The sequence below is a fragment of the Nomascus leucogenys genome, chromosome 22a, assembly GCF_006542625.1.
Source record: "Nomascus leucogenys isolate Asia chromosome 22a, Asia_NLE_v1, whole genome shotgun sequence".
In the NCBI taxonomy this organism is placed as follows: domain Eukaryota; kingdom Metazoa; phylum Chordata; class Mammalia; order Primates; family Hylobatidae; genus Nomascus; species Nomascus leucogenys.
The window spans coordinates 3,391,076-3,417,123 of NC_044402.1; the positions used below are offsets into that span (position 1 = coordinate 3,391,076).

Consider the following 26,048-nt stretch of genomic DNA (forward strand, 5'->3'; position numbering starts at 1 on the left):
CTCTACTAAAAAAAGTACAAAATTAGCCAGACGCAGTGGCGGGCGCCTGTAATCCCAGCTACTCAGGAGGCTGAGGCAGAAGAATCGCTTGAACCCAGGAGGCAGAGGTTGCGGTGAGTTGAGATTGTGCCATTGCACTCCAGCCTGGGCAACAAGAGTGAAACTCTGTATCAAAAAAAACAAAAAAAATTCAATTTAAAAAAAAAAAAAAGTAGGCCGGGCACAGTGGCTTACACCGATAATCCCAGCTCTGTGAGAGGCTGAGGCAGAAGAATTGCCTGAGCCCAGGAGCTTGAGACCTAATCTCTACTAAAAAAACCAAAAAAAAGTAGTAAGTGATCTAAAATTTTGGCTTATTCATATTAAAAACTTCATAAAAATGCAAAAGAGGCTGGGCGTGGTGACTCACGCCTGTAATCCCAGCCCTTTGGGAGGCTGAGGCAGGCATATCACCTGAGATCGGGAGTTCAAGACGAGCCTGACCAATATGGAGAAACCTCGTCTCTACTAAAAAAAATACAAAATTAGCCAGGCATGGTGGCTCATGCCTGTAATCCCAGCTACTCAAGAGGCTGAGGCAGGAGAATCACTTGAACCCGGGAGGCAGAGGTTGTGGTGAGCTGAGATCGCACCATTGCACTCCAGCCTGGGCAACGAGTGAAACTCCGTATCAAAAAAAAAAACAGGCCGGGCGCAGTGGCTCACACGCCTGCAATCCCAGCACTTTGGGAGGCTGAGGCGGGCGGATCACGAGGTCAGGAGATTGAGACCATCCTGGCTAACACGGTGAAACCCCGTCTCTACTAAAAATACAAAAAATTAGCCGGGCGCTGTGGTGGGTGCCTATAGTCCCAGCTACTCGGAAGGCTGAGGCAGGAGAATGGTGTGAACCTGGGAGGCGGAGCTTGCAGTGAGCCCAGATCGCGCCACTGCACTCCAGCCTGGGGGACAGAGTGAGACTCCATCTCAAAAAAAAAACCACAAAACAAAAAACAAACAAACAAACAAACAAAAAATTTAAAAAAAAAAGTAGGCCGGGCACAGTGGCTTACACCTGTAATCCCAGCACTATAGGAGGCTGAGGCAGGAGAATTGCCTAAGCCCAGGAGCTCGAGACCTAATCTCTACTAAAAAAACAAAAAAAAGTAGTAGGTGGTCTAAAATTTTGGCTTGTTCATATTCAAAACTTCATAAAAATGCAAAAGATGCTGGGCGTGGTGGCTCACACCTGTAATCCCAGAACTTTGGGAGGCCCAAGGCGGGCAGATCACGAGGTTAGAAGTTCAAGACCAGCCTGGCCAATATGGTGAAACCCCGTCTTTACTAAAAAAATAGAAAAATTAGCCGGGCATGGTGGCACACGCCTTTAGTCCCAGCTACTCGGGAGGCTGAGGCAGGAGAATGGCGTGAACCTGGGAGGCAGAGCTTGCAGTGAGTGGAGATTGCACCACTGCACTCCAGCCTGGGTGACAGAGCGAAACTCTGTCTCAAAAAAAAAAAAAAAAAAAAAAAGAAAGAAAGAAATGAAGGATGCAACTTGTAAGATGGAATAAATAAGAAATTTGAGAGTTAAAATGCTTTGGAAATGCTAAAAAAAATACACAAAGTTTGGTGAGCTGAAAGAGAGGAGATAGGGAGGGAGGGAGGAAGTATGTGTGTGTGTGCACAGCAGGCAAACGATGTGTGCTTGTTTTTTTGTTTTTAAGTTCAAAATCCAGCTCCTGCAAGAAGGTTTGCTTTTTGTTTTCGGGACAGGGTCTTGCTGTGTTGCCCAAGCTAGATCACAGCGGTGCGATCACAGGTCACTGCAGCCTCGACCTCTTGGGGCTCAAGCGATCCTCCCGCCTTATCTTCCTGAATAGCTGGGACTATAGGTGCATGCTACCACACCTGGCTAATTAAACTTTTTTTTTTTTTTTAGAGATGGGGTCTCACTATGTTGCCCAGGCTGGTCTCAAACTCCTGGGCTTAAGTGATGCTCCCGCCTCAGCCTCCCAAAATGCTGGAATTACAGGTGGGAGCCACCACACTTGGCCTAAATGTCCTTTAAAGATGGTTTGCAGGGTGGTGATGGGGAGGGAGCCACGCTTCCTTTCTGGGAGTGCCCAAATTATTTAATTATAACTCTTGAATACTTACTGGTCAAAGGGGCTGCTCAGGGCTGTCAAGTTTCCCTTAAACAATACCTCATGCAGGAAAAAACAAGCTGCTATCCTATGTTCTCAAAAGGCAGCAGCTCCAGGATCATTCCTGATTATTATGAACACCTAAGGCTGTGTTTTCTTTCTTTTCTTTTTTTTTTTGAGACGGAGTTTCGCTCTGTCGCCTAGGCTGGAGTGCAGTGGCGCAATCTCGGCTCACTGCAAGCTCCGCCTCCTGGGTTCACACCATTCTCCTGCCTCAGCCTCCCGAGTAGCTGGGATTACAGGCACCCGCCACCGCGCCCAGCTAATTTTTTGTATTTTTAGTAGAGACGGGGTTTCACCGTGTTAGCCAGGATGGTCTCTATCTTCTGACCTCATGATCCACCTGCCTTGGCCTCCCAAAGTGCTGGGATTACCGGCGTGAGCCACCGCGCCCAGCTTTTCTTTTTTTTTTTTTAACCCCTGAGATGGAGTCTTGCTCTGTCACCCAGGCTGGAGTGCAGTGACGTGATCTCGGCTCACTGTAACCTCTGCCTCCCGGGTTCATGCCATTCTCCTGCCTCAGCCTCCTGAGTAGCTGAGATTAAAGACACATGCCACCATGCCCGGCTAATTTTTGTATTCTTAGTAGAGATGGGGTTTCACCATGTGGGCCAGGCTGGTCATGAACTCTTGACCTCGTGATCCGCCCACTTCGGCTCCCTAAAGTGCTGGGATTACAGGCGTGAGCCACCGCACCTGGCCCAGGCTGTGTTTTCTTTACTCCAAGCTGCCAACATTACAGGATAAACCATTACTCCTTTCTACTGTCGAGAGACTCTCTTGACAGAATGTATTGAGACCTGACTAGACACAAAATTCAAGTTAAGAAGCAAAGTTTTCATGGACGACTTCAATACAGGGTGCTGATGCTGTGGGGGCCCCCTGCTTAGGGCCCCGAGTAGCTGTTCTCAGGTGCAGGGATTCCTTTCAGTGGTCAGGCGCACTTGAGAGCACTGCCTCATTGAGTCAACGTGACCTACACACATGACACGTTGTTTCCTGGGATCAAGGCAACCTTGTTTTTGAGTCACTATTCAGTACTTGTGAATTCTGACTCCAATGTGCTCATCCCGTCTACTACCCAAGAAGAACTCCATGTGACCACCACCCCGAGATTAGCATAAGCCTCCGCACTCCTAGGAGAAGCGAGTTGGTTACCTGCAGACACTGGGAAGACTGCAGCCAGCACCTCCGCTGCCTCGCGCTCAGGACACACACCGGCACCTTTGCTAGAGGAACCGTGTACAACCCAGAAGTCGTCTCAGCCCCACTCACCCAGTGATTTTCACTCCGGTCCACTTTCTGTTTTTACCAGACTGCAAGTTCCATGAGGGCAGAACTGTGCTTGCCTCATCCAGTGCCACACCTGGAGCCTGGCGCACAGTAGGTCTTTTATATCTATTCATTCAGGGGCTAGGCTGCTCCAGGGATCTAGCCCCATGCCTAACCCCTCTATGTGGGGCTGCCAGAATCATCTGCACCAGGCACTGCACCTCCACATCCCCTCTTTCTAGGCTGGGTGGGCTCAGAAGGAAAACACGGTGCTTTCCATTCTCACCACCCTTGGAGCGCCAAGGGCTGTGGGTTTTTTTTTTTTTTTTTTTTTTTTTTTGAGATGGAGTCTCGCTGTCGCCCAGGCTGGAGTGCAGTGGCAGGATCTCGGCTCACTGCAGGCTCTGCCCCCCGGGGTTTACACCATTCTCCTGCCTCAGCCTCCTGAGTAGCTGGGACTACAGGCGCCTGCCACCTCGCCCGGCTAATTTTTTGTATTTTTAGTAGAGACGGGGTTTCACCGTGTTAGCCAGGATGGTCTCGATCTCCTGACCTCGTGATCCGCCCGCCTCAGCCTCCCAAAGTGCTGGGATTACAGGCATGAGTCACCGTGCCCGGCCGTGCTGTGGGTTTTCAAAGTCACCGCTCACGAAATGTAAATGGCTGGGCCTGGTGGCTGACGCCTGTAATCCCAACACTTTGGGAGGCCGAGGCGGGTGGGTCACCTGAGGTCAGGAGTTCGAGACCAGCTTGGCCAACATGATGAAACCCCATCTCTACTAAAAATACAAAAATTAGCCAGGCACGGTGGTGGGCGCCTGTAGTCCCAGCTACTTAGGAGGCTGAAGCAGGAGAATTGCTTGAACCCAGGAGGCGGAGGTTGTAGTGAGCTGAGAGCGCACCATTGCACTCCAGCCTAGGTGACAGAGCAAGGCTCCGTCTCAAAAAAAATAAAAAGAGGCCAGGCGCGGTGGCTCACGCCTGTAGTCCCAGCACCTCGGGAGGCTGAGGCGGGCGGATCACGAGGTCAGGAGATCGAGACCATCCTGGCTAACACAGTGAAACTCCGTCTCTACTAAAAATACAAAAAATTAGGCCAAGTGCGGTGGCTCATGCTTGTAATCCCAGCACTCTGGGAGGCTGAGGTGGGCGGATCACGAGGTCAGGAGATTGAGACCATGGTGAAACCCCGTCTCTACTAAAAATACAAAAAAAAATTAGCCAGGCATGGTGGCGGGCGCCTGTAGTCCCAGCTACTCGGAGAGGCTGAGGCAGGAGAATGGCATGAACCCAGGAGGCGGAGCTTGCAGTGAGCCGAGATTGCGCCACCGCACTCCAGCCTGGGGGACAGAGCGAGACTCCGTCTCAAAAAATAAAATAAAATAAAATAAAAGAGAAAGAAAAAGAAAACACAAGTGTCTGGGGCTCAGACCAGAGTTCTTCAAACTTCTTGTAGCTGAGCTTTTATCATAGCTTTTATCAACACACGTGTGTGCACGCACACACACACTCACACATGTTCCTCAGTCAGAATGTGAGTAAACTCAGGCTGAAAAACAAAAACATGCTGAAGATTTCACAGCCAAAGGAAACATGTATCTAGAAAGACCATTTTGGAATGGACTTATCAGAACTTGGAAGAAATTCAGCAGGAATGTTTCAGGAATACCAGGGTGGACCGAGGGTCTTTGAAGCGGCAGCAGAAATCCCCCAGGAAAGACGCCTCTGGAAATAATCCTAACCCAAACAAGCCACTGTTATCCAAGCGGCCATTTGTGCTTTCCACGCTGCCTTTTCTTTTCCCTCCAAGTCTCTCTCCCTCCCTGTTTTAACCTTGAATCCCTGTAAACGCTGACACATGCTGAGCTTTATTTTCCCTTAAGGATTCATGGTGCTGCTGTGTGTCCATCTGTCCATCCGTGCAGCCTCAGGGGCCGCTGGGGCATGTGGGTTGGTTGGGCCATTTGTCACATGGCCCTGTGGTAGCTGTAATTTCTGACTTCTGTTTGGTCTTTCTAGTTCTTTTTTCCCTGTAGCAGACCCTCTTCCTGCTTCTGGTCTATTCTTTCCAATTTCAGATGGGCTTAAAAACTCGATACCCATGTTAATAGGTCTAGAATTAAATTAAAGGTAAATTCTCAGGGCCAGGGCTGACACGCTGGGAGGACCTCCCCTTCGTGGTCTGTGTCCTTAGCTGGAGGAGCCGGGGGCCATGATCTCTGAGGCTCCTCCAGACTTTGACCCTGGTACGAGGTGGGTGTGGCTGCCTGGGGCCTGCTGTGCTGAGCTCTCTCTCTGTCCTCGCTGGCCCGAAGACCAGCAGTTTTCCAGCAGCGCCTGTGGGGCCCCGGCCTTGCAGAGGTGCCTCAGGGCCCCTGTGGAAGGGGCAGTTTCATGGGACCAGTTTTGCTGTTACTTGTTGAACACATCTGGCTTATGTACAAGATTTTATTTAAGGCTGGACAGCTGGGAGTGTTTTTGTATTTTGTACACACACCTGTAGTCCCAGGTACTCAGGAGGATGAGCTAAGAGGATCACTTGAGCCCAGGAGGTCGAGGTTACAGTGAGCTGAGATTGTGTCACTGCACTCCAGCCTGGGTGACAGAACAAGAGCCTAACTCAAAAAAATTTTTTTTAATTTGAAGAATGGGTCCCACTGCTACAAAACATTTGGAAACTTCTGGCCCAGCAGAGCAGGGCTCCAGACACTGGGCTCTGGACAGAAAAAGGCTCCACTGCTGCTCTCTTCTGGCCTGTCAGAGGCCTCTCCCTCTCCCTGGTGGGTCCTTCTGCACTGGCTCCAGTTACTGCTGGGCGTCTGCATCTGGTCTGAGGTGTGACCTCAGAATCCAGCAAGAAGCTGCATCTGCTAATTGTAGGGGGTGTGCTAAAGAAAACGCTCAGAAGCAGGTTTCCTGGGTGGCTGTCACATTCTCTCCTTCCTGAGCAGGGGCTGGTGGAGCCAACTGGCCACTCTTCCTGTCTACCCCCCAGACCTTGTCACTGACCAGCCCAATGACTGCGCCATGGCTAGCACCAGGACTCAAACATTGCTGTGAGACAAGAAGAGCAGAAGCTGGACCCAGTGGCACACACCCTGGTCTCTGATAGCTCATCGCCTGCTCTGTGGCTAGCTCTACAGACAGGCTCTGGGAAGCACCTTCTGGATGAGTGCAGCCCAGAGGGAGATGATGATCTCTGGGCTCTGCTCCTCTAGGGTCATGGCAAGCATCACGAGGGGCTCCCCTTCCTGCCGCTCATGGTTTTACTGGGGGCACATGCAGGACAGGCTGGGACAAGCTTCCCTGGGTCGTTGTTTAAACTACTGAGTCATAAGTTGTTAAAGCACGATGAGGGGACTGCTGCAGGACCCAGGGCACCCCGTTAGAACCCTGTGGTCTACTTCTAGGTATCATGGCCTTCTAGAATGAGAGAAAAGACTTAGAGTTCAGTATGGTGAAGAGGGGTAATAGTTCCTAGAAGCAAGTTTTGAAGAAGAGAGCTCAAAAATAATAGATGTTTAAATGGAGGTATAGGAAAAAAAGGCAACATGGAAAAAATTAAAGGAAGTGGCAGAAAACAATTTAGTTTCCCTCAAAGGAAGCTGGTTCCATCCCACACCATTAGACAGCAGTTTGGGGAAGTTTCATACCTTCATTTGCAGGCAGCATAGTTGTGTTGATGGAACAACTTACGGTGTAACAGGCAGCCCCACCAGCACCTAAATACCACTCAAAGATGTTCAGAGGGTTAGAGGAAAATAGTGGCTATACTCTGAAGACTGTGACACCAGAACTGTGGAGGTGAAGGGGATGAGCTGCACCATGGTGCTCAGCACTGGGTATGTGCAAGAGTCACCTGCAGGGCTCTAAAGAAGCCAGAAGCTTCTGGGCAGTGATAATAATGAGCACACAATCACTCTTTCACTCCCTTCTCAAGCACCACTACCATGAGAGGGAATGGCTTAAACAAAGAAAAAGGGGGCGGGCGTGGTGGCTCGCGCCTGTAATCCCAGCACTTTGGGAGGCCGAGGCAGACCGGATCACCTGAGGCCAGGAGTTCGAGACCAGCCTGACTAACATGGCGAAACCCTGTCTCTACCAAAAATACAAAAATTAGCCAGGCATGGTGGCATGCGCCTCTAATCCCAGCTACTCGGGAGGCTGAGGCAGAGAATTGCCTGAACACAGGAGGGGGAGGGTGCAGTGAGCTGAGATTGGGCCACTGCACTCCAGCCTGGGTGACAAAGCAAGACTCCATCTCAAAGAAGAAAGGTTCAAATTTCCTAAGGACAGAGAAAATGAGGGGAGGAAGCAGCCATACAATTTTGGAAGCTGGAAAGTGGGGGATGCATGGCAAGGACTCAGCGGGCCCTGGAAGGCTAAAAGCAATGACTCCCTGCCCAGCAGCCCAGCCAGATTGCCGTCAGAGACCTGCGTGGCCCACAGGCTCCACGCATGTGCTCAGGGCTTCCTGTGAGCCTGGCTGGGCCTCGCTCTTCCAATCAGTGGATTGCCAACATCTGAAGAAAGCCTCTGCCATGTAAAAGGCGAACTAGACAGAAAACACACAACTTGGGACAAAGAGCAGCCAGGGAGAAGAAACTTCCAAAACATCCTTAGGGAGATGAGAGAAGACTCTACAGCCATCAAACAACAACAGGAACTTTCAGAAATTAAACATGTGATCATAGAAATAATCTGACAGAGGGTTGGAGAAATAAGGTTGAGAATGTATTCTAGAAAATAGGATAAAAGCATAAAAAGATAGAAACAGTAGAGAAAAGTGAAGTGGAGGCCAGCTTAGAAAGTCCACTATACAAAAGGAAGCCTCCAGGCTGGGCGCAGTAGCTAATGCCTATAATCCCAGCACTTTGGGAGGCCAAGGCAGGTGGATCACCTGAGGTCAGGAGTTCGAGACCAGCCCGACCAACATGGTGAAAACCCCATTTCTACCAAAAATACAAAATTAACTGGGTGTGGTGGTGGGTGCCTGTAATCCCAGCTACTTGGGAGGCTGAGGCAGGAGAATCGCTTGAACCCAGGGGGCAGAGGCCGTGGTGAGCCCAGATTGCGCCACTGCACTCTAGCCTGGGCAACAAGGGCAAAAACACCAACTCAAAAAAAAAAAAAAGAAAAAGGAGGCCTCCAGTCAGAGCAAACAGAAAACAGGAGGGGCGCCAGGTGCAGTGGCTCATGCCTGGAATCCAGCACTTTGGGAGGCCGAGGTGGGAGGATTGCTGGAGCCCAGGAGTTCAAAAGCAGCCTGGGCAATATAGTGAGACTCCATCTCTACAAAAAATAATAAAAAAATTAGCTGAACATGGTGCATATGCCTGTGGTCCCAGCTACTTGGGAGGCTGAGGTGGGAGGATTGCTTGAGCCCAGAAGTTTAAAGCTACAATGAGCTGTGATTGTGACATTGCACTCCAGCCTGGGTGACAGAGTGAGAGACCCTGTTTCAAAAACAAAACAAAACAAAACAAAAAAAACCCCACAACAACAAAAAACCCTACAACAACAACAACAAAACACAACAACAAAAAAAGGAAAACAAGAGAGGCAGGGGCAGAAGAGGACCCCAGCAGAGGACCCAGACACCCACCAGCACATAGGCGGCAACCGCCTGGCTGCAAGGATGAACACAGCCCTCACCAAGGCATACCACTATGTATCTGTTCTTACAACACTAGGAACAAAGAGACCTTACAAATTTTCAGAAAGAAAAGCAGGTCAAGTATCAAGGATCAGGTGTTAGAATGGCTTCTGGGCCAGGCGCGGTGGCTCACGCCTGTAATCCCAGCACTTTGAGAGGCCGAGGCAGGCAGATCACAAGGTCAGGAGATCGAGACCATCCTGGCTAACATGGTGAAACCCCATCTCTACTAAAAATACAAAAAAAAAAAATTAGCTGGGCGTGGTGGCAGGCACCTGTAATCCCAGCTACTCAGGAGGCTGAGGCAGGAGAATGGCGTGAACCTGGGAGGCGGAGCTTGCAGTGAGCCGAGATCGTGCCACTGCACTCCAGCCTGGGTGACAGAGCGAGACTCTGTCTCAAAAAAACAAACAAACAAAAAAAAAACGGCTTCTGGCTTCTCAACAGCAATCCTGGAAGCCGAGAGACAATGGAGGAAGACCCTCAATATCCTAAAGGAAAATGGTTTCCAACCTAGACTGCTATATCCAGCAAGGTCAAGGGTGAACACAGATGAAAGATTTTTCAGACATGCAATATCTCCAAAAAGTCACCAACCATGAACCTTTCCTTGAGAACTGACTGGAGGATAAACTCCACCCAAACAAACACAGACACAGAGAGAGGAAGACCCGGGATCCAGGAGAAAGGGGCTCTAACATGAGGGGAGGTCAAAGGTGACGCTAGGACAATAGCTGGGTCCCGCGTAGAGAGAGGAACGAGGCCAGACTGGAGCTGGCCAAGAGGGTGCGGGAGAGATCGCTGCAGGGGGAAGAATGGAGAGGACACATTCCTAATGTGTGAGACAACTGGCAGAGAGTTTGGGATTGAATGTGTGAAACTGCACTTAGAAAACTAGATGAGCAGGCTGGGTGTGGTGGCTCACGCCTGTAATCCCAGCACTTTGGGAGGCCAAGGCAGGTGGCTCACCTGAGTTCAGGAGTTTGAGACCAGCCTGGCCAATATGGCAAAACCCTGTCTCTATTAAAAATACAAAAAATTAGCTGGGCGTGGTGGCACATGCCTGTTAATCCCAGCTACTCGGGAGGCTGAGGCAGAAGAATCACTTGGACCCAGGAGTTGGAGGTTGCAGTGAGCAGAGATTGATCGCACCATTGCACATCAGCCTTGACAACAGAGCAAGGCTCTGTCCCCCCAAAAAAGAAAAAAAACTAGATGAGCAAACAAGATGATTATCAAGTCCAGGAAAACAAAGAGTCACACAGACAAGGAATTGCAGGTGTGATTCATCCCTTGCCTCTGCTGTGAAGAGCTCCTCTGTCCTCACAGCAAGGCCCGTGCCCAGGAAGCACTGCAGCTCTGGCAGGGTGGAAGCAGGAAGGGAGGTGGGTGGCTGGGGGAATGGGGGATGGGGGATACAAGAGCTCTGCATGCTTCTCTTCCTGAAGAGAGTCAACCAGAAACACCTGAAGTCAGGGGACCAAACACAGCTCCCGAAGCAGCATTCAGAGACAGGCAGCAAAAAGAACTGAAAGGAGCTCTCCAGAGAGGGCAAAATTGGCAGGAGAGACTTGTTTCTTGTAGCACATCTTATAGAACCCACTGACGTGTCAACCTACTGATTTTCACATGTGACTTTGTTTTCTTTCTTTTACAGATGGAGTCTCACTCTGTTGCCCAGGCTGGAGTGCGGTGGATGAGCCTGGTCTCCAGTGATCCTCCCACCCAGCCTCCTGAGTAGGTGGACTAGAGGCACATACCACCACACTTGGCATTTCATGTATGACTTTCATGAAAAATAAAAACCAGGCTCGGTGTGGTGGCTCCTATCTGTAATCCCAACACTTTGGGAGGCCAAGACAGGTGGATCACTTGAGGTCAGGAGTTCCAGACCAGCCTGGCCAACACAGTGAAACCCCATCTCTACTAAAAATACAAAAATTAGCTGGGCGTGGCTGGGCACAGTGGCTCATGCACGCAATCCCAGCACTTTGGGAGGCCGAGGCGGGTGGATCACAAGGTCAGGCGATCGAGACCATCCTGACTAACACAGTGAAACCCCATCTCTACTAAAAACACAAAAGATTAGCCAGGCGTGGTGGCGGGCGCCTGTAGTCCCAGCTACTCCGGAGGCTGAGGCAGGAGAATGGCATGAACCTGGGAGGTGGAGCTTGCAGTGAGCTGAGATCACGCCACTGCACTCCAGCCTGGGCGATAGAGCGAGACTCCGTCTCAAAATAAATAAACCAATAAAAAATAAAAAAAAATCAACCAAGATGCCTGGGCCTCACTCCAGACCTGCTGAATTCATATCTCCAGGGATGGGCCGAGGCCTGGACATTTTTAATAAGCTCCTCTGATGGCTCTAATGTGGATCTGACCCTTCACTTTACTGATAGGAAAATGAAAGTGAAAGGCCAGTGAGTTTAAGCAACATTCCCAAGGTCAGTTGAATCCACAGGCAAAAAACAAGTATTAGTTGAAGTTCTTCGGATTGCAAGTAACCGATTCTGCCCGCAATGGGAACAGTCCTTCCTGGCTGGCAGGGCTCCAGGACACTGCAGTCTCCCTGAGCACTGCGCCCCACTGCTGGAAATGGCCACGTGCCATCTTCCCATTGCCTCTCCAAGGCACCTGCATGCAGGCCAGCTGGGAAGGAAGTCTTGCAGTATCGTGGATACAAGCGATGCTGGCTCAGTGAGGTTGGATCAAGGTGACCAGGAGGCCCTTGTACAGGCAACTGGTCCAGTCACCAAAAGGAGATTAATGAGATTACAGACCCAGGCTGGGACGCCAGCATGGATTGGCTTCCTCTGCCCCAAAACAATCCATGTCAGAGTCCCCATGTCCACTCCATCCCCATCTCACATCTCACAGATGTGTGCCACGAATCCAGCGAATCAGGCCAAAGAATTTCCACAGCTTACTGCAGACCTTCCCCATTTGGGTCCTGCCCGGCCCTGCTCAAGAGCCTCCACAGCCCTCACTGCCCATGGAATTAGCCACAAACCCTCCAGCCTGAGAGTCAAGATCCTCCAAAGATGACCCAAAGGACATCTCAGATCTTCTCTTTCCCACAACATCCTTTGTGCATCCTTCACTCCCAGAGGTTCACTGCCAGGAGCCTAGAAGCCCCCGGAGCTAGTGTCTCACAGTCCTCAGGGTGGTCCAGCAGCAGACAGTCCTCCCAAGGCAGCAGGGAGGAGCACTCTTCCCTACTCAGAAACACTAGGCCAAGCCTTTTTACCTGCTGGCCACTGAAAATGCCCATTGAGGCTCAAGTCCCAGTTCAAACACTAACCCATCCTCGGAAACCAGGTTTGGGACCCTGGGGATCTGTATTTTTTTCATGATTGCTTCTATAACCTCCTGCCTCGCTCTTCTTTTAGTCATTTAACTTTCGGTCAGTTAACTCCAAAAACAGCTTCACTCATTTCCTTTTTTTTTCCTTTTTTTTTTGAGACAGGGTCTTACTCTGTCACCCAGGCTGGAGTGCAGTGGCATGATCTCAGCTCACTGCAACCTCCGCCTCCCAGGCTCAAGAAATCCTCCCATCTCAGCCTCCCAAGTGGCTGAAATTACAGGTATGTGCCACCATGCCCGATTAATTTTTTGTATTTTTGGTAGAGATGGGGTTTTACCATGTTTCTCAGGCTGGTCTCAAACTCCTGAGCTCAGGTGATCCACCTGCCTCGGCCTCCCAAAGTACCGGGATTACAGGTGTGAGCCACCATGCTCAGGCAGCTTCACTCATTTCTGTTCCCTCTGCAAACTGAACACAATGTAGGGTACCCTACAATGTTCATTTAAAACTTTTTTTTTTTTTTTTTTTTTGAGACAGGGTCTCATTCTGTCACCCAGATCACAGCTCACTGCAGCCTCAACCTCCCTAGTAGCTGGAACTACAGGCACATGCCACCACATCTGGCTAACTTTTGTATTTTTCATAGAGATAGGATTTCACAATAATACCCAGGCTGGTCTTGAACTCCTGAGCTCAAGCAATCTACCTGCCTCGACCTCCCGAAGTGCTGGGATTATGGGCATGAGCCACCACACCCAGCCCATTTAAATTTTTTTTTACACTTTAATATGTAAAACAACTCTACAGAGGCCAGGCATGGTGGCTCACATCTGTAATCCCAGTACTTTGGGAGGCTAAGGTGGGAGGCTTGCTTGAGGCCAGGAGTCCAAGACCAGCCTGGGCAACATAGCAAGCCTACGTCTCTACCCATTTTTTTTTTTTAATTAGCTAGGTGTGGTGGTGCATGCCTGTAGTGTCCTAGCTAGTTGGGAGGCTGAGGTGGGAGGATGGCTTGACCCAGGAGTTTGAGGTTACAGTGAGCCATGATCACTCCACTGCACTCCAGCCTGGGCAATGGAGTGAGACTCTGTCTCTAAAAAACAAAAACAGGCCGTGCGCGGTGGCTCACGCCTGTAATCCCAGCACTTTGGGAGGAGGGCGGATCACGAGGTCAGGAGATCTAGACCGTCCTGGCTTTTTTTTTTTTTTTTTGAGACGGAGCCTTGCTCTGTCACCCAGGCTGGAGTGCAGTGGTGCGATCTCGGCTTGCTGCAAGTTCCGCCTCCCGGGTTCACACCACTCTCCTGCCTCAGCCTCCTGAGTAGCTGGGACTACAGGTGCCTGCCACCACGCCCGGCTAATTTTTTGTATGTCCTGGCTAACATGGTAAAACCCTGTCTCTACAAAAACACACACACAAAAGAAAATTAGCTGGGCGTGGTGGCGGGCACCTGTAGTCCCAGCTACTCGGGAGGCTGAGGCAGGAGAATGGTGTGAACCCAGGAGACAGAGCTTGCAGTGAGCCAAGATCGCACCACTGTACCCTAGCCTGGGCGACAGAGCAAGACTCTGTCTCAAAAAAAAAAAAAAAAAACAACAAACCAGCTCTACAGAGGTATGTTGACATACAATGAAATGCATGCATTTAAAGTACATAATTGGGTAAGCTTTGACATATGCATACACTCTTGAAGCCACTGCCACACCTCCCCTTTGAAATTTCTACCAGGCCTTGAGTAAGCAGTGATCTGTGTTAGCATTTTCTTTCTTTCTTTTTTTTTTTTTTGAGACCGAGTCTCGCTGTGTTGCCCAAGCTGGAGTGCAATGGTGTGATCACGGTTCACCACAACCTCTGCCTCTCAGGTTCAAGCGATTCTCCTGCCTCAGCTTCCCAAGTAGCTGGGATTACAGGTGTGTACCACCACACTCAGCTGACTTTTGTAGTTTTAATAGAGATGGGGTTTCACCATGTTGGCCAGGCTGGTCTCAAACTCCTGACCTCAGGTCATCCACCCGCCTTGGCCTCCCAAAGTGCTGGGATTACAGGCATAAGCCACAGCACCCGGCCTGTGTTAGCATTTTCTAGTATTTTATATAAATAAGTTTGTTTTTGAGACAGGGTCATGCTCTATCACCCAGGCTGGCGTGAGGTGGCAGCCATCATGGCTCACTGCAGTCTCTGCCTCCTGGGCTCAAGGGATCCTCCCACCTCAGCCTCCCGAGTAGCTGAGACTTCAGGTGTGCACCACCACACCCAGCTAATTTTTGTATTTTTTGTACAGATGGGGTTTTGGCATGTTGCTTAGGCTGGTCTTGAACTCCTGGACTCAGGCAATCTGCTCGCCTCAGCCTCCCAAAGTGTTGGGATTACAGGCATGAGCCACTGTAACTGGCCAAATTTTATATAAATGAAATGATAACAGTATGTATTCTTTGGCTTCTTAACTCAGCATAATTATTTCATCAAATTTGGACAACTTTCAGCTGTATTTCTTCCTCACATCTTTTTTTCCTGTCACCCTTCTTCCCTCTTCTTTTAAGACTTGGATTTCATTTATGTGAGGCCACTTGAAGGGATCTGTGCTCACTGATTCTCTGAACATTTTCCAGCCTGTTTTCCCTCTGGGCTTCAATGTGGATGGCTTTTCACTGCTGTGTCTTCAGGCTCACTAGTCTTTTCTTCTGCAATTTCTATGCTGCCATTAATCTCATCCAGTGTATTTTTCAGCTCAGACATAGCAATTTTAATCCCTACAAATTTGATTTGAGTTTTTTTTTTTTTTTTTTTAGAGGCAGGGTCTTGTCATCTTGCCCAGGCTCATCTTGAACTCCTGAGCTTAAGCAATTCTCCCAGCTCAGCATCCCAAACTGCTGGGATTGCAGGCACGAGCCACCACACCCAGCCAGGGGTTTTTTGTTATTGGTTTCTTTTTTTTTTTGAGACAGAGTCTCACTCTGTTGCCCAGGCTGGAGTGCAGTGGTGCAATCTTTGCTCACTGCAACCTCCACTTCCCAGGTTCAAGTGATTCTCCTGCCTCAGCCTCCTCAGTAGCTATGATTACAGGTGTGCACCACCACGCTTGGCTAATTTTTGTATTTTTAGTAGAGGTGAAGTTTTTCCATGTTGGCCAGGCAACTCCTGACCTCAGATGGTCTGCCCACCTCAGCCTCCCAGTGTGCCGGGATTACAGGTGTGAGCCACTGCGTGCCTGGCCTAGCCTGGAGTTTTTATATCTCTCATTTTCTGCTTAACAGGCTGGATCTCTCTACTAGCTTCTTGAACACATAAAGGTGTAACAAATATTGTAATGTCCTGTCTATGAATTTTACCATCTGTATAATTTCTGGGTCAGCTCCTATTGATGGATTTCTTCCCCCTTCATTGCAGGTCATATCTTCCTGCTTCTCTGCTTGTTGGGTACATGTTAATTGGTTGCCCATGTGAATTTTATCGTGCTGATGTTGGATATTTTTGCAATCTGTAAATATTCTTGAGGTTTGTTCTGAGATGCTGGTAAGTTACTCTGAAACAGTCTGATTCTTCGGAGTCTTCCTTTAAGCTCCGGTAGGTAGGACCAGAGCTGCATTTAGTGTCAGGCTAATTCTGCTCCATATCTGAGGCAAAACACTCCTGGGCATATGACCTACTTATGGGTGCATGTGATCTGTCCAGCAGAAGACCCCCTGGCTGGTCACAGGGAATTGTGTCACAGGCTCCTTCCTCAAACATGGTCTAACCAGGCCACCTGCCTGGCTTCAAACTCTTCAAGAACGATGCCGATGCCTTAACCCAGGCCTCCCTGCCCTGGCCTGTGCCCAACACAGCCCCTTTCTGCACCCTGGGCAAGGGTGCCTTCTGCTCAGTGCCTATATTTCATGTCCCCTCTGCTTGGAACACCCGCTGTCCTGCCTGCCTGCCACACTCCTACTTGCCTTTCTTGTACCAATGCCACCTCTTGTGAGATCCTCCGACCACTCCAAGGCCCTGACAGCACTTCCCTCTCCAGCTGGCTCCATGGCACTCTGCCCACAGCTCTGGAAGCACAGGTGCCAGTGGTTTGCGTGTGTCTCTACAGTAGCCTGTGAGTGTCCCTGGATGGGACTGTTCTTGCTGCTGTTCCATATACTGTGGGCCTTGAGGATGAGGGGCTGAGGAGGCCTGGCACAACCCCTGACCACCCCGAGACCAGGAACCTTGCTTTTGCCAGGCCTTGCTTTCCTCATCTGCAGAAGGAAGTGGCAAGGTTACGCGTTTTCCAGTCTCCTTCTGGCTCTAAAATCTTTGTGTGGGGCAGGGGGAAGGGGGGACAACCTACTGGGGTTCAGACTTATATGGACTGGGTAGGTCAGAGACGTGCCTCGGAGAAGAAAGGTTGCTCACTGACCCACAAAAGATGGGTCCCTTGTAACATATACATATTTTTCTCCCTGATCATGAAAAAATGTTTCCTGCCCGTTATGGGAAAACATGGTAAATTTTAATCACTTATAATCCCTGGATCAAAATAGTCTTTTTTTTTTTTTTTTTGAGATGGAGTTTCACTCTTGTTGTCCAGGCTAGAGTGCAATGGCGTGATCTCGGCTCATCAAAACCTCCGCCTCCCGGGTTTAAGCAATTCTCCTGCCTCAGCCTCCTGAGTAGCTGGGATTACAGGCATGCACCACCACACCCAGCTAATTTTGTATTTTTAGTAGAGACGGGGTTTCTCCATATTGGTCAGGCTGGTCTCGAACTCCCAACCTCAGGTGATTTGCCCACATGGGCCTCCCAAAGTGCTGGGATTACAGGCATGAGGCACCGTGCCCGGCCCCATAATAGTCACCTTTGCTGTAGTTTCTTCTAGGTTTTCACTGGGAAATTATTTTTTATTTTTATTAATTGATTAAGACAGGGTCTTGCTCTGTTGCCCAGGCTGGAGTGCAGTGGTACAAACATGGCTCACTGCAGGCTTGACCTCCTGGGCTCAAGTGATCCTCCCACCTCAGCCTCCTGAGTAGCTGGGACCACAGGAGCACGCCATCACACCTGGCTAATTTTAAAAATTACCTGTACAGACAGGGTCTCATTATGCTGCCTAGGCTGATTTTGAACTCCTGGATTCAAGTGATCCTCCCACTTTGGCCTCCCAAAGTGCTGGGATGATAGGCATGAGCCACTGCACCCAGCCTAGTGGGATTTTATAGTTTTGTTTTACAAAACTGGAACCACACCATAGACACCATTTCAGAGTCCACTGTAAGCACAGTAAGAACAAACACCTCTTCTACTCAAGCACATGGGGCACACAGAATGTGAAACTTCACACCAACTATGCTTGCGTTAGAGGTACCTCTAACACACAGACAGAAAATTCTCTAACTCAAACAGCAAACTCCAGACTATGAAGATGCTAAACACAACTATAAATATTTTCTCCAAACTCTTCCAAGTGTTAGCAAGTCTGAAAACTGAGTCATTTGCTTTGAGTACTTTGTTAAAACTTTACCGCAAAACTACTACAGGAGGGGTATCTTCCCAGAGAAGAGAATAGGACAACGGAACTAAATAGAGAAGCTGATGCTAATTTTAAAAGATTTCTGTGGCTTCACTTCATGTGCCCTTGAGCATCTATCCCCTGCCTCCATTTCCATCTCCACTGCAAACACATCCTCTATGCAGATGAAGAAGCTCAACTCGAAGAACAAATAAAACAAAGTGGAAAGATGTAGAACATAATCAAAATACATAAACCCCGCTTGTTCTCCAATCCTCAGATTCAGCCAACCCTTCTGATGTTCCAGTCCTCAGAGTGAACCCCGGTCTCCCCTCACTCCTGGGTTCATTTGCAGGACCCTCTGCGATTTAAAGATTCGCATGTGTAGGCTTTGTCCTAAAATACCACGTGTGAGGCCACTAAGACTATGACATGTCGCCACAACCTGGTGCTTGCTGCCATCCTGCAGTTGGTCCTGGCCCAGGCCTTGGACCTCAGAGCCACAGGAGGGGCAGAGGCGAGTGTCACACACCTGGGTCTACGTCCTAGCCCTGCTGCCTGCCCGCTATGAGGCCTCAGGCAACTTTCTGAACCTCTGAGCTAGAGTTTTCTCCTCTGTCAAATGGGGAAAGACGCAGCCACTTCCCAGGTTGTTGTGAGGCCTGAGGGAAAGATGTGCTTCAGGCATTAGCCTGGCACAAGGTGAGCGCCTGGCAGCAGAGCTTGTCTTCACTTCTGATCTCAGCAAACAATCGTCAGTGCCAGCAGCCTGCGAGAAGCGCCTTCCTCAGCCCAGGGGAGCCTCGGCAGGGGCAGCACCTGGGAGCTGGGGGCCTGGGTCCCCGCCTGAGCTTGGCACACACCAGAGTTGGGATCCTAGGCAAATTGCTCAACTGTTCTGGGTAACAGATTTCCTCGTAAAATAGGGAGAACTACTGACTTTTCTATTTCCTGGGGCAATAAAAGGGTTAAGGATAAGGCAGTGCTTGGCAAAGTGCAGTAGAAAGGCCTGTGTACATGTGAAGCCTGATTTCTTTCCCACAGAAACCAACTTGAAAAGCATTTTGTATCTACAGAATCCATGGCAAACTGAATGTCTTCCATAGCATGCTAAAAGCTAACTCAATGAGAAAATGTGGCTCTATTCAGCAGAACTACTTGAAATAGTTCATGCTTAACATCCCATTTAGCAATCACTACTTTATTCAGAGTGGAGCTTTGAGGTCCTTTCATGTGAATTTGTTCTATTTTGGCCATTTTCCTGGCAAAGCTGTTGATCACCACAGTCAATAGAGCACTTTAAGCAAAGCTCTCTTCCCCATTTTAGCTTTGCTTCCTAGAGGTGATTCTAGAGTCTACATGGAGACAGGAACAGGAATTTCTGGTTGCACACAGTTCTCCATGTAACCCTTTTGCCAGGTACCTGTGTGGCCCCATGGCTGCAGAGAGGTGCACACAGCAGAGGCAAGGGTGGCTCCAGCCCCACTGAGGACTGAGCCCGGCAGCTTCCTGCTTGCCCTACTCTCCAGCATCCTGGCCTCTGGCTTGCTGGGAAAAGGAGGAGGCAAGGCACATGGGCGCTCAACTCACTCAAGGATGTTCTTTCCACAACACATCCTGCAAACCTCGCTCTTGCACTCAGCAGCCCTTTACTAACACTGGCCTGCCTCTGCACTGGGAGCCTACAAACTTTACAGTCCAATGTTACCACAGGTCTTCCACATGTACGTGATAATTGTGACAAATATTCCTCGGAGATACCAGAGGAATATCACTATCAAGCAAAGCACTGTGCACAAGAATGTGTGGAGGAGGTAACAGAGTGGAAATAGAAGAAACAGAGGATAGAAAAACAACAGAGAAAAAGCAAGAAAACCAAAAGGAGGTGTTTTGAAAAGAGCAACAAAATTGACAAACCTTTAGCTAGACTAAGAAAAAATGAGAGAAGATTCAATTTATTATTATTATTATTAGAGTCATGCTCTGTTGCCCAGGCTGGAGTATAGTGGCAATTGGCAATAAAATTGGCAATCATAGCTCACTGCAGCCTTGAACTTCTGGGCTCAAGCAATTCTCCTACCTGAGCCTTCCGAGCAGCTGGGACTACAGGTGCACTACCAGGTCCAGGTAATTTTTTTTTTTTTTTGGTAGAGATGATGTCTTGCTATGCTGCCCAGGCTGGTCTTGAACTCCTAGGCTCAAGTGGTCTTCCTGCCTCAACCTTCCAAAGTGGGATTACAGACATGAGCTACTGTGCCCAGCCAATTCAAATTATAAAATCAGAAAGAGGAGACATTACTACCGACTTCACAGAAATAAAAAGTATTACAGAAGAATACTGTGGGCCAGGCGCGGTGGCTCACGCCTGTAATCCCAGCACTTTGGGAGGCCAACGCGGGCGGATCACGAGGTCAGGAGATCGAGACCATCCTGGCTAACACGGTGAAACCCCGTCTCTACTAAAAATACAAAAAATTAGCCAGGCGAGATGGCAGGTGCCTGTAGTCCCAGCTACTCGGGAGGCTGAGGCAGGAGAACGGCGTGAACCCCGGGGGGCGGAGCCTGCAGTGAGCCGAGATTGCGCCACTGCACTCCAGCCTGGGCGACAGTGAGACTCTGTCTCAAAAAAAAAAAAAAAAAAAAAAAAGAATACTATGAACAATTGGATGCCAACAAATTAGATAAAATAGATGAAATGAACAAATTCCTAGAAAGAATAAACTACTTAGATTGAATCAAGAAGAAACAGAGGCAGGGTGCAGTGGCTCATATCTGTAATCCCAGCACTCTGGGAGGCCGAGGTGGGCAGATCACTTGAGGTCAGGAGTTTGAGACCAGCCTGGCCAACATAGTGAAACCCCGTCTCTACTAAAAATACAAAATTAGGCAGAGCACAGTGACTCACGTCTGTAATCCCAGCACTTTGGGAGGCTGAGGCAGGTGGATCACGAGGTCAGGAGATCAAGACCATCCTATGCAACATAGTGAAACCTCATCTCTACTAAAAATACAAAAAATTAGCTGGACGTGGAGGCACACGCCTGTAGTCCCAACTACTCGTGAGGCTGAGGCAGGAGAACTGCTTGAACCCAGGAGGCGGAGGCTGCAGTGAGCTGAGATTGTGCCGCTGCATTCCAGCCTGGGCAACAGAGCAAGACTCTGTCTCAAAAAAAAACCCACAAAAAACAAAATTAGCTGGGCATGGTGGTGCACACCTGTAACCTCAGCTACTTGGGAGGCTGAGGCAGGAGAATTGCTTGAACCTGAGAGGTGGAGGTTTCAGTGAGCCGAGATTGTGCCACTGCCCTCCAGTCTGGGCAACAAGAGCAAAACTCTGTCTCAAAAAAAAAAAAAGAAGAAGAAGAAGAAGAAATAGAAAATTCTGAATAGGCTGGGTGCAGTGGCTCATGCCTATAATCCTAGCACTTTGGGAGGCTGTGGAGGGTGGATAATTTGAGGTCAGGAGTTCAAGACAAGCTTGGCCAACAGGGTGAAACCTCGTCTCTACTAAAAATAGAAAAATTAGCTGCGTGTGGTGGTGCATGCCTGTAGTCCCAGCTATTAGGAAGGCTGAGGCAGGAGAATTGCAAGAACCCAGGAGACAGAGGTTGCAGTGGGCCGAGATTGCGCCAATGTCCTCTTGCCTGGGTGACAGAGCAAGACTCCATGTCAGAAAAAAAAAAAAAATTCTGAATAGACCTATAATGAATAAAGAGATTGAACAAGTAGTCAAAAAAACTTCCCACAAAAAAAGCTCAGGCCTACATGGCTACATGAATTCATGGATGGGATGATGAATTCTAACAAATGCGGTGTAAAAAATAAAACCAATCTTTCAAAAACTCTTCCAAAAAGTAGAAAAGAAGAAAACACTTCCCAATGCATTCTATGAGGCCAGCATTACCTTGATACCAAAACCAGACAAACACATGACAAGAAAACCAAAGATCAATATCTCTCATGAATATAGACACAAAAATCCTCAACAAAACTTTAGCAAACCAAATCCAGCAGCATATACATACAAAGGATTACACATCATGACCAACTGGGATTTATCCCAGGAATGAAACTGTGTTTCAACATATAAAACTCCATCAGTATAATGTATCATATTAATAAAGGAAAAAAACCACAGGACCATCTCAATAGGCATAGAAAAAGCATTTGACAAAACCCAACACCCTTTTTTCATAACAAACACTGAACAAACTAGGAATGGAAAGAACTCCTAGAATTCCTTCTAGGAATAGAAGGGAACTTCAACCTAATAAAGGGAGCCTAAGAAAACACAAAGCTCACATCATATTTAATGGTAAAAGACTGAATGCCTTCCCCTTAAGATCAGAAACAAGACAAGGATGCCCATTCTCGCCACTTCTACTCAACATTGTACTAGAAGTTCCAGCCAGGGCAATCAGGCAAGATAGTAAAATAAAAGACATACAGAGAGAAAGGAAGAAGTAAAATTATCTCTATTGGCAGACCATGTCGGAAGCCATGATCTCATCTATAGAAAATGCAAAAGAATCTATGAAAACCTGTTAGACCCAATAAACAAGTTTAGCAAGGTTGCCAGACACAAGATCAATATACAAAAATCTATACTAGCAATGGGCAATCTGAAAATCAAGAAAACAATTCCATTTACAATAGTATCAAAGGGAATACAGAACTTAGAAATAAACTTAACAAAAGCAGTATAAAACATATACTCTGAAAACTACAAAACATTGGTGAAGGAAAGTAAAGATCTAAATAAATGGGAAGACATTCCATGTTCACAGACTAGAAGATTTTCCAAATTTATCTACTGATTCAACACAATTCCTTTCAAAATTCCAGTTAGTATTTTTTTTTTTTTTTGCAGAAATTGACATACTTATCCTAAAATTCACATGGATGTAGGAGGGGCTCCATGTAGCTAAAAAAATCTTGAAAAAGAAAAAGTTAAGAGGATTCATACTTCCTGATTTCAAAATTTATGACAAAGCTAAGTAATCAGGACAGTGTAGTATAAGGATAGATACACAGATCACTGGGATATAACTAAGAGTCCAGTAGTAACCCTTTATATTTACAATCAATTGATTTTGACAAGGGTGTTAAAATAATTTAATGAGGGCCGGGCGCGGTGGCTCACGCTTGTAATCCCAGCACTTTGGGAGGCCGAGGCGGGCGGATCACGAGGTCAGGAGATCGAGACCATGGTGAAACCCTGTCTCTACTAAAAATACAAAAAAAAAAAAAATTAGCCGGGCGTGGTGGCGGGCGCCTGTAGTCCCAGCTACTCGGAGAGGCTGAGGCAGGAGAATGGCGTGAACCCAGGAGGCGGAGCTTGCAGTGAGCCGAGATTGTGCCATTGCACTCCAGCCTGGGCGACAGAGCAAGACTCTGTCTCAAAAAAAAATAAAAATAAAAATAAATAATTTAATGTGGACAGAATAGTTTTTTCAATAAATGGTGCTGGTACAATTGGATACCCACATGTAAAAGAATGCATTTGGACACCTATCTCATACCATATTCAAAAATCAACTCAAAATGGATGAAGCACTTAATGTAAGAGCTAAAACTATAAAACTCCTAGAAGAAAACATAGAGGTAAATCTTTGTGACCTTGGATTAGGCAACTAAAAGCAGAAGCAAATGAAGAAAAAATAAATAAACGACTTCATCAAAATAAAAATATTTGTGCATCAAGGAACATCATAAAGAAAGTAAAAGACAATGCACACAGAATGGAAGAAAATACTTGTAAATCATGTGTCTGATAAAGGTCTAGTACCCAGAATACATAAAGAACTCTTATATAAAACTCAACAGGCTGGGCACAGTGGCTCACATCTGTAATCTCAGCACTTTGGGAGACTCAGGTAGGTGGATCACAAGGTCAGGAGTTCGAGACCATCCTGGCCAACATGGTGAAACCCCGTCTCTACTAAAAATACAAAAATTAGCCAGGCATGGTGGCGCACGCCTGTAATCCTAGCTACTCAGGAGACTGAGGCAGTAGAATCACTTGAACCCAGCAGGCAGAAGTTGCAGTGAGCTGAGATCATGCCACTGCACTCCAGCCTGGGTGACAGAGCAAGACTCCATTTCAAAACAAACAAACTCAGTAAAAGATAACACAATTTAAAAATGAGCAAAAGATTTGAGGCTGGGCGTGGTGGCACACGCCTGTAATCCAAGCACTTTGGGAGGCTGAGGTGGGCGGATCACCTGAGGCCAGGAGTTTGAGACCAGCCTGGCCAACATGGTGAAACCCTGCCTCTACTAAAAAAATATGGAAAAAAAAAATAGCCAGGCGTGGAGGCACATGTCTGTAATCCCAGCTACTCAGGAGGCTGAGGCAAGAGAATTGCTTGAACCCAGGAGGCAGAGATTGCAGTGAGCAGAGATTGTGCCACTGCACTCCAGCCTGGGCAACAGAGTGAGACTCCATCTTAAAAAAAAAAAAAATGGAACACTCAGTTCTTGAAAGAAGATACACAAATAACCAACAAACACATGAAAAGAGGGATGTTCAATATCATTCGTTGTTAGGTCAATGCAAATCAAAACCACAATGAGATACCACTTTCCAACTACTATGATGACTAGTATTAAAAAATTAGACATATGAGGCAGTTTCTGAGACCAGAAAAATAAAATAACAACAAAAAATTGGAAAGGCCAGGTGCGGTGGCTCACACCTGTAGTCCCAGCACTTTGGGAGGCCGGGGGAGGGTGGATTACCTGAGGTCAGGAGTTCGAGACCAGCCTGACCAATATGGTGAAACCTCGTCTCTACTAAAAATACAAAAATCAGCTGGGCATGGTGGTGCATGCCTGTAATTTCAGCTACTCAGGAGGCTGAGGCAGGAGAATTGCTTGAACCCAGTAGGCGGAGGCTGTAGTGAGCCAAGATTGCGCCATTGCACTCCAGACTAGGCAATAAGAGTGAAACTCTGTCTCAAAAAAAAAAAAAAAAAAAAAAAATTGGTGAGGATGCGAAAAACGAGAACCTTCATATCTTGCTGGTGGAACACAAAATGGCACAGCCACTGTGAAAAACACTTTGACATCCTTAAAAAGTTCAACACAGAATCGCCATATGACCTGCAATTCCACTTACAGACAGACACCCAGTAGAACCGGGAACATACATCCTCCCTAAAGACTTGCACACAAATGTTGACAGCAGCATTATTCACAGTAGCCAAGAAGCAGAAACAATCCAAATGTCCATCCACTGGTGAAATGATAAACCGATGTGGCCTATCCATGCAACAGAGCTGTTATATAGTCGTAAAAAGGAATTAAGAACTGATACATCTACAACGTGGATGAACTCTGAAACACGATACAAAGTGAAAGATGTCAGATAAAAAAGGCCACATATTATATGATCCAATTTATATAAAATGTCCAGAATAGGCAAAGCCATAGAAATAGAAAGCAGATGAGTGGCCGCCATGGGCGCAGGGGCTGGTTCTGTGAGAACAGGAAGTGACTGCTAATGGGTAAGGGTGTTTTCTTTTTTTTGGAGTGATGAAAACATTCTGGAATTGGATAGTGCTAACTGTTGCACACTCTGTGAATATGCTAAAAACCACTGAGCTGCATACTGTAGAAGGCTGAAATTTTATGCTATGCGGGTTGTAACTTAAAAGGAAGAATATAAAGTTGTTAGAAGGAAAAAAAGGAACGTATTGACAGTGGTGTGTCAAAGGAGTCCACCTGGGTGCAGGCAACCAGAGAATTTAAGGACAATAATTAAACTAACGACAAGCGGCTTGCTTTTCATAATCACTGTACCCCAGCAGTGCTAAACATGGCAGTGATAAAGGCTCCTCTCTGCAGGGTGGACTGCTCCCTCTGTGCCACTATGAGTACGTTACCGTGTACAGAGGGAAAACAGAGCATGTGTTATAATTCATTATGCACAACCTCAAGTTTGACAGTGCTGTATCATTCACAAAGTGCTGTCATAGACAATATCATCCCCGTCACCCTCTGGAGGAGGACGACCCACCAATGAGGACGAGAAGCCTCCCTGTGGCCATGACCGCTAGTGGTGGCCTCCACAGAGCTCTGGGGCCGAATACTGATTTCCGTAAAGGTTCTCCCACCAACCACACTCCCCAGGGCTGGTGGACGGGACTGGTGTC

The 26,048-nt window shown here is 47.9% G+C and overlaps 1 protein-coding gene across 3 annotated transcripts in view; it reads right to left on the reverse strand.

Annotated features, from left to right (window-relative positions):
- TECPR2 (tectonin beta-propeller repeat containing 2) overlaps window positions 1-26,048 on the reverse strand; it is a 140,162-nt gene that overhangs the window by 8,900 nt on the left and 105,214 nt on the right. The gene's annotated exons all lie outside the window — the stretch shown is intronic.